The 8,432-nt window shown below is 42.6% G+C and overlaps 1 protein-coding gene across 6 annotated transcripts in view; it reads left to right on the top strand.

Annotated features, from left to right (window-relative positions):
• Positions 1-8,432, top strand: part of GNB1 (G protein subunit beta 1) — a 58,280-nt gene that overhangs the window by 5,493 nt on the left and 44,355 nt on the right. For 2 of the 6 annotated variants that reach the window (XM_021708588.1, XM_008050113.1), the window contains exons 1-2: positions 5,314-5,351; positions 6,702-6,750. The gene's annotated coding sequence lies outside the window, so the exon portion shown is untranslated. Of the gene's footprint in view, positions 1-5,313; positions 5,352-6,699; positions 6,751-8,432 lie in introns of those variants that run through there. The other 4 variants (XM_021708585.1, XM_021708589.1, XM_021708586.1 and 1 more) reach the window with 2 other exon arrangements.

The raw sequence follows: 8,432 nt of genomic DNA, 5'->3' as shown, positions 1-8,432 counted from the left end.
AAAAAAAAAAAAAAAAAAAAATTCTTAAAGAAGACGACATAAGGACATTAGAAAATCGAATTTGAAAGAAAGTAAAAACATTTTTTAAAAGCAAATACATTATTGTAATCAAATTTAGACTCAGTACAAGTTACTAGATAATACTGTTTGAAAAAAGCAAAAAAGAAAGTAAAAACATGGGGCATAGCTAAAGCAGTGTGAAAGTTTATAACATTAAATGCTAATGACAGAAAACAAGAAAGGCCTCGCCAACCTAAGTTTAAGAAACTAGAAGAAGAGGAAATTAAATTTAGAACAGATAGAAGCAAGACAACTGTGAGAGCAGAAGTTCATGCAGTTGGAAACAACCCTAGAGAAAGTCAGCAAAACTAAAAGTTGGTCCTTTAAAAGATGAAACAGACCGGGCTCGGTGGCTCACCCTGTAATCCCGTGCCTTTGGGAGGCTGAGGTGAGTGGATTGCCTGAGCCCGTGGGTTCGAGACCCGCCTGGGCAGGCGAGACCTCATCTCTACAAAAAATCAAAAAATCAGCCGGGCGTGGTAGCGTGCACCGGTAGTTCCAGCTACTGGGAAGGCTGAGGTGGAAGGATCGCCGGAGCCCAGCAGGTCGAGGCTGCGGTGGCTGGGAGCGGCCACTGCACTCCAGTCTGGGCGACGGAGTGAGACTCCAACTCAAAAAAAACAAAAAACAACAAAAAATAAAAAAGATGAAACAAATTGGCAGACTGAGAAAAAAATAACATTAAACACTGTTAAGTTGAACAAAAGTTAATTAAATACAAATTCATCTGTTGTAAAAAGTACACTCTTAAAAACCGAAGTATACTTATGGTGTTAAGTCATGAGCATATCATTGTACCAAATTTTTCAGTTACTAAAGTAGCTTTTTCTTATTGTATCAGTTAGATGAGCCCGGCCTATATGCCTTTTTAAAATTCAAGATTTTGGCCAGTCATGGTGGCTCACGCCTATAATCCCAGCACTTTGGGAGGCTGAGGTGAGAGGATTGCCTCAGCCCACAGGTTCGAGACCAGCCTAGGCAACTTGGTGAGACCTCATCTCCACAATAAATCCAAAAAAAAAAAAAGTTCAAAATTTTAGACCAGGCATGGTGGCTCACCCCTGTAACCCAGTTACGTGGGAGGCTGAGGTAGGAGGATCACTTGCGCCCAGGAGGTTGAGGCTACGATCTCGTCACTGCACGCCAGCCTAGAATGGATGAATGAATGAGATCCAGGGTTTTGGCAGAGTTCATGTGTTGCAGATTTGGTTCTCACACCCTCTCAGCCTCACCACAGGTTGAGCAGTATTCCCACCTTTTTTCTTCCATGTCAGTGACATCTTGAAGCATTTAAGCTGCTCTCTTATGCTATCTCAAGTTCTGGTTTTTAAAAAATGTTTCTTCATAATTGAATTCAGGCAAAGCATTTTTGACACAAATACTCCATAAATGTTTTATAGGTCCTATTTTATCATATCATGAGACACTGAATGTTCATTTCGTTATTGGTGATGCCAACTTTGGTCACTTGATGGAGGTGGTATACACCAGATCTTTACTGTAAAGGTAGCTTTTCCATTTTATAATTAGAGATAATATGAGTGCAACTTTAGTCCTTGTGACTATCTTGCAAGTTAAACGTTCAGCCGTGGGCCTCGACTCTTATGGGTGATCTTTGCCTGCCTCTCTTGCTGTCGAGGCTGCACGGTGGTGTTTTTCTGCATCTGTCTTCTACGTGGATTGGCATTCCCCTGAGAAGAAGCGCTTCAACCTTCCACTTGTTTCTTTCTGTGTGTATTTGACTGTTGTGTCCTTGTGTATTCTTTTTTTTTTTTTTTTTTTGAGTTGGAGTCTCACTCCTTCGCCCAAGCTGGAGTGCAGTGACACAGATGCTCACGGCCACCCCAGCGTTGGCCTGCTGGGCTCCGGCGATCCTTCCACCTCAGCCTTCCGAGTAGCTGGAACTACAGACATATGCTACCATGTCTGGCTATTTTTTATTTTATTGTAGAGACGAGGTCTTGCCAAGTTGCCCGGGCGGGTCTCCAACCCGCAAGCACAGGCAATCCACTTGCCTCGGCCTCCCAAAGTGCTGGAATGACAGGCTGAGCCACTGAGCCTGGCCTATTCATTTTAAAAAATTCAATAAGGTATATTCCTGCCAGGTGCGGTGGCTCATGCCTGTCATCCCAGCATTTTGGGAGAGTCCAGGGGTTTGAGACCATCCTGGGCAGCACGGTGAGACATTGTCTCTTCAATAAGTCAAGAAATGAGCCAGGTGTGGTGGCATGCGCCTGTGTTTCCAGCTACTTGGAAGGCTGAGGCAGAAAGATCGTCTGAGCCCAACAAGTCAAGGCTGTTGTGAGACTCCAACAGTGAAACTCCGACTAGAAAAAAAAGGGGGTACACATGTGCGTGCACACACATGAATGATTGCCTATAGGGGTAAATGTACAGTGAATTCATACTGTTGTTTCCAGATTAAAGTTGAACACCAGGCGGTTCTTTCTTTACTCATTCCGTATTATGCTTCCCTCCTCTGCGATGTGAACTTTGCTTCCCAATTGTGACCACATCGTTACTCATTTTATCTGACATACAAATACAAGTAGTAGAAAGACTTATGTCACTAATACAAGGCTTAACTTTCAGAACTTTTTTATGACTTTTTGTCCCTACGAGTATTCTAAATTAAGGTAATGTCTTTGGAAAACCTTCTTTTGTTGTTGATTGTTGTGTTTTATAGGCGTTGCCATCTTTTTATTGATAGTGAACTCTAGCTTTTGTTTCAAATAAAGCATTCCTCTGTTTGAGAGCATGTAGTTGAAGATTATGATACAGAGTTGTCATTATCAGTTTCAGTATTATCATTTTACATTCTGCTTGCCCAGGTGGGTCTTGAACCTGCAGTCTCAGGCAGTCCACTCACCTCATCCTCCCAAAGGCGCAGGATTACAGGCTGAGCCACCGAGCCCGGCAGGAGAAATAATTTTTGACAAGTATGCCTTTGCCTGATTTGAAATTTTAATGTGCCAGGTGTGGTGGCTCACGCCTGTCATCCCAGCATTTTGGCAGAGGCGAGAGGATTGCCTTGAGCTCAGGGGTTTGAGACCAGCCTAGACAACTTGGCGAGACCTTGTCTCTACAATAAATCAAAAAATTAACTGGGTGTGGTACATACACCTGTAGTTCCAGCTACTTGGAAGGCTGAGGCCGAAGGATTGTCTGAGCCCAGCGAGTCGAAACTGCAGTGATTGTGAATGTGTCACTGTACTCCAGCCTGGGCAACAGTAAGATTCCTATTCAAAAAAAAAATTAAAAGAAGGAAATGTTAATGTAGTCTATACAGAAATTATCTATTCACTTCCTAGATTTTGAAAATACTGAAGTAACCATGGCTACACAGGTGCTGACATTTGATACTTAAGACCTCATGACGTACTAGGATATGTATGTACAAAGAAGTTAATCATAGTTTTTAATATTGCTAACTGTAGGGTCAAAAATATTTTCCATTGATTTTTATCAAGAGCTTGGAAAGGGTACTTAATCTTTACATAGTAATTTCATTTTTTTGAAATCCCCTAAGGATTTCAACCTAATACAATCATGAAACAGACCACCCTGCTGTTGGCACCATGACTGAGTGAGCTGTGGTGCCCACGGTCACTGAGAGCGCTGGCCATTCTCGTATATTTCCAGGGTTTTGCCCAATGACCTAGGTCTACTTGAGGCTAGCCCTTGGTCTTCATTAGTTGAATTTGTACTGGTAGAGTTCCTTTGTCTTTGGGTTTGTATTTGTTGGGTTGCTTGTGTCTTCAGTGTCTAGCACACTGTCTTACATTATGGGCTCTTAGAAATGTTTGTTTATTTGTGTTTTGAGTTGGAACCTCACTCGGTTACCCAAGCTGGAGTGCAGTCGCAAGCTCACAGTGATTTTCTTTAAGGGTGGTGCTACTGGTGTAGGGTCATTATCATGGGACTGGTATTCTTGTCCTTAGTGCCTGGTTCTGTGGGCTGGGTAGTCAGAGAAAAAGCGACATTTGGGTCTTGTTTGTAGCCAGAAGTGAGTCCAGATGACTGTGCGAGTGAATCCAGGCTGAGGTGGCATGCACTATCTATCTCAGTACTCTACCTGGAATCATGGGTATGAATCATGATTGGAGCCACAAGGCAGTCTAGGCACTCACAGTAGAGCAGACTGGTGTATTTTTAACTGATGTTTCCTTTCCTACCTGTCCCTTGGGATGGAACATATTTGGAAGCCTTGATCTTTAGAGATTGGGATAATTGTGACAGTCAGTTTCATGTAGGAGTTCTCATGTAGGAGTTTCATGTAGCTGTGGCCGATATTGCCCCTTGAAAAGATTGGTGGCTGTTACAGCTGGGGAATATCGACCACAGCTGAGAACTCCTACATGAAAGTGACTGGGGAAGGGAGCCCTTCTGGCTTCCAGAGGGTGGAGGACAGGGATGCAGCTGAAGATTCTGCAGCAGATAGACCTCTTCTAACCCTGAAATTCTGCCTAAAATGTCAGTTGTGCTGAGAGCAAGCCCTGGCTTTGAAACTTGCTGATTTAAAGCTGGTTGGGTGTGCACTCACAGGATCTTCTTTGGAGAGTTTGCATTCGCTGATTAGCTCCTGTAGTCGCTGACTTCCACACTGACCTGGTTTTGTTTTAGAGGAAATTCATATAACCTAAAATTAAACTTTTTTATTTACTTATTTTTGAGTCATGGGTCTCTGTCACCCAGGCCGAAGTGCAGTGGCACGCTCACGACCACCACAGCCTCGACCTGCTGGGCCCAGGTGACTCTTCCACCTCAACCCTCTGAGTAGCTGGAACCACAAGCGCACGCCATCACATCTGGTTAATTTTTTGTTGTATTATAGAGAGGAGATCTCACCGTGTTGCCGAGGCTAGTCTTGAACCCCCGGACTCAGGCAGTCCTCTCGCCTCAGCCTCCTGCAGTGCTGGGAATACAGGTGTGAGCCACCTCACCTGGCCTAAACAATTTAAAAATGAACAGTTCAGTGGCATTTAGTGCACTCACACTGTTGTGCAACCACCACCTCTGCCCAATTCCACAACATTTTCATCACCCCAAAGGGAAACCCTGTACCCGTTAAATAGTTACTCATTAAACATACTCAACCCCTGGCAACCACTGCCTTCTGTCTTTATAGATTTGCCTATTCTGGATATTTCATTTTATCATTGTTTTTTGGGTCAGGGTCTCGCTGTCACCCATGGTGGAGTCCAGTGGCATGATCACAGCTCACCGCAACCTCAACCACCTCGCCTCAGGTGATCCTCCTGCCTCAGCCTCTCACGTATCTGGGACTACAGGTGCATGCCACTACACCTAACTAATTTTTTGATTTTTTTGTAGAGACAGAGTCTTGCTGTGTTGTCCAGGCTGGTCTCGAACTCCTGGGCTCAAGCAAAGTGAGCCTGCCTCAGCCTCCCATAGTACTGGGATTACAGGTGTGAGCCACCGTTCCCAGTCTGTTCTGGATATTTCATGTAAATAGTATACACTGTGTATGTGACCTTTTGTGTCTGGCCTCTTTCAGCATAACGTTTGTGTGGTTCATCCCTGCTGTATTGTGTGTTCACCTTCCTCTTTGTGGCTGGGTGGTATTCCATTGTGTGGGTAGACCACATTTCCTTTACCCATTTGTGCGTCGATGGATGGTAGGGCTTTTTCCACTCTCTAGCTCTTAAACACTACTGCTGTGTGCCTAACAGGTGCGTTGGTTCTTCTGGATATAAACCTGGGGGTAGAGTTGCCATGGCATGGGGGTCATTCTGTGTGTAGCCTTTTGAGGCGCTGTCAACGGATTTTCTTCCACACCCAGTTTTACTGCCAGAAAAGTATGCACTTGATTATACAGAAGTAGCTTGATTCCAAAATTAAGTTGCTTTGTTAAGTAAATACTTAGAATTCATAGTTCAACTGGGTGACAGTTCAGCCTGCTGTCCCTCTTCTCACCCAGACTCCTGTGCATATGAGTTTGTGGACTCTCAAGATATAGATTATGATAGACAGATGACCTGGAAAACCTCCAAAAGAGGTCTTTTCACACAGTTTATTTTGGAGGAGAGATTACAGAAGAGATTACCAGGCACAGGCAGGGATGGGGTAGCAGGAGAGGGACAGAGGGAGGGATGGAAATGTCTCCTTACAGACTTGCCACAACTCAGGAAGTAGTTAACCAGTGGCTTCCCTGAGATTCAGATGAAATTCTCTCTGTTGACAGGCCAAAGGGGGAAAGTCTGGGTTAGAGTGACCTTCAACGCTTACTGAATTCAGTGGCTTTTGTATTGTTATTGTAATTTTTCTTGTAACAGGATTCTAACCCCTACCTCCTGTGCTTTTCAGTGTCATTCAAGGTATTTCCCTAGGACATTTCTGAGGATTCTTCAGAAAGAAATTGAGATCTCAAAGCATGATGTAGGCTGATTTTTTTTTTTTTTATTAAAAATTCAAAAATAAGTTGATCAAATTTTGGTTTTGTTTTTTTACATTGAAAAAAATACAACAATAGTACTTACTAAGTAAAAGCAACTTGGGGTGAGAAATAGTAATAGGGAAGGGGTAGATTTGTATGTTCTTGCTTAAAATGTACTAGCAAGATGGAATATTTTCTTTACCACCTGAATGCAATACAAATAAACCTTTTGTGTTTGTTACAGACAAGTTTACATGCATTGGAGACCAGACCAGAAGCACTGCTGAATTAAGGTAATTTTAACATCATTGATTCTTATCAGTTTTAAAACTACAATATATAAATTTCTTCAGCGCTGCTGCTTTTTTTAATAGCCTGGTTTTTTAAATTTAAAATTTTTTTAAGAGGCATGGGTCTTGCTATGTTGTACAGGCTGGGTTCAAACTCCTGGATTAAAGGAATCCTCCCTTCTCAGCCTTCTGAGGAACTGAGGCTACAGGTACATGTTACCATGCCTGACCCATAGCCTGATTTTTGTTGCAGTTTTGCCCATCTCTTAAGCCCAAGGTTGGTTTTCAGAACAAATTGATCCTCAGAAAAAGCTTCCATTTGGTGTTTAGCAGGAAGGCTTGGGGTCCCAAGTGATTCCAACTTACGTTTTTGATAAGAGCAGTATTTCTCCAACTGTTTCATTAAAAAACAGGAGAGCCCTTTTGTCAGATCAGATTGTAGTTGATATACCAACATACGATGATATGTGAGGGGATCCAAAACAACCCAGAATTTATTTATAAAAAGCTGTGTATTTATTCTTAGATGTTTAAATTTCAGTTACCTTTAATAAACTCTCCATCTGATGCAATACACCTATGTTTTTTCCACTGCTCAAGACAGTTTCCGACCTTGTCAGTTTTGATGCCTTTTAATACTTGTTGGTTTTTGTTTCACCTCTTCCACATCAGCAAAATGTTTTCCTTTGAGGACTTTTTTCATCTGGAGAAACAAAGAAAAGTCATTTGGGGCAAGATGGGATCAATAGGGAGAGTGGGTCATGGGGGTCATGCTGCTTTTGGTCAAAAACTTTGAATACTCAAACTCAGCGTGGTGTGGGCAGTTGTGCTCCCAAACATTCACTGAAGCCAAACACAGCCTCTCACCACTACGCTAGCTGGTACACTGATGCTGATTGGTTTCTAGAACACTTACCTAGTCGGGGAAGCCTGGGCTAAAGGGGCCCACTCTCTGAGGAATAATTCTGATTTTTTTTTTTTTTTTTTGGTGCCCCCTTGGAGATGAAAGTAAGGGTACATGATTCAGGAGGAAAACCCCTGACGTTTGTGTGAAGTGGGAGTGATAAGGTAGATGTGTTTGTGGCAACAGTCAGTGAGTCTGGGTTTTCTTTGTATTCTTGGAGCTCTCTGAAGTTGGAAATAATTTTAAATTAGAAAGCAAAAGCAAATTGGTTGAACAAGTAGGTACTGGAACAAGTGAATATCCTTACAAAAAAGGGGAACTTGACTGCATAGACAAGTTAAAGTGGATCAGAGACCTCAATAGAAAACCTAAAATTAGAAACCTCTGAAAGGAAACATAGAAAAATTGTTGAGATTTTGGCTTAAGCAAATAGTTTCTAGATATGGCATCAAAGACACTCTATGAAAGAGAAAATTTATAAATTGAACCTCCATCAAAATGAAAACATTTCTCCTCGAAAGATACTGTTCAAGAATGAAGGCTGGCAGAAAGTGTTAGCAGATCACATGGCTTCTTGATTACTTGGATCCAGAATATGTAAAGAGCTCTCAAAATATTAAGAACAAAGTAGGCCGGACTCAGTGGCTCAGCCTGTGATCCCAGCACTTTGGAAGGCCGAGGTGAGTGAATTGCCTGAGCCCACAGGTTCGAGACCAGCCCAGGCAACTTGGCGAGACCTCATCTCTATAATAAATCAAAAATTAGCCGGGTGTGGTAGTGC

Source organism: Carlito syrichta, unplaced genomic scaffold (genome assembly GCF_000164805.1).
Source record: "Carlito syrichta isolate Samal-C Ts95f unplaced genomic scaffold, Tarsius_syrichta-2.0.1 Scaffold142976, whole genome shotgun sequence".
Lineage (NCBI taxonomy): Eukaryota > Metazoa > Chordata > Mammalia > Primates > Tarsiidae > Carlito > Carlito syrichta.
The sequence above is the reverse complement of the archived record's forward strand: the minus strand, read 5'-3'. Positions and strand labels throughout refer to the sequence as shown.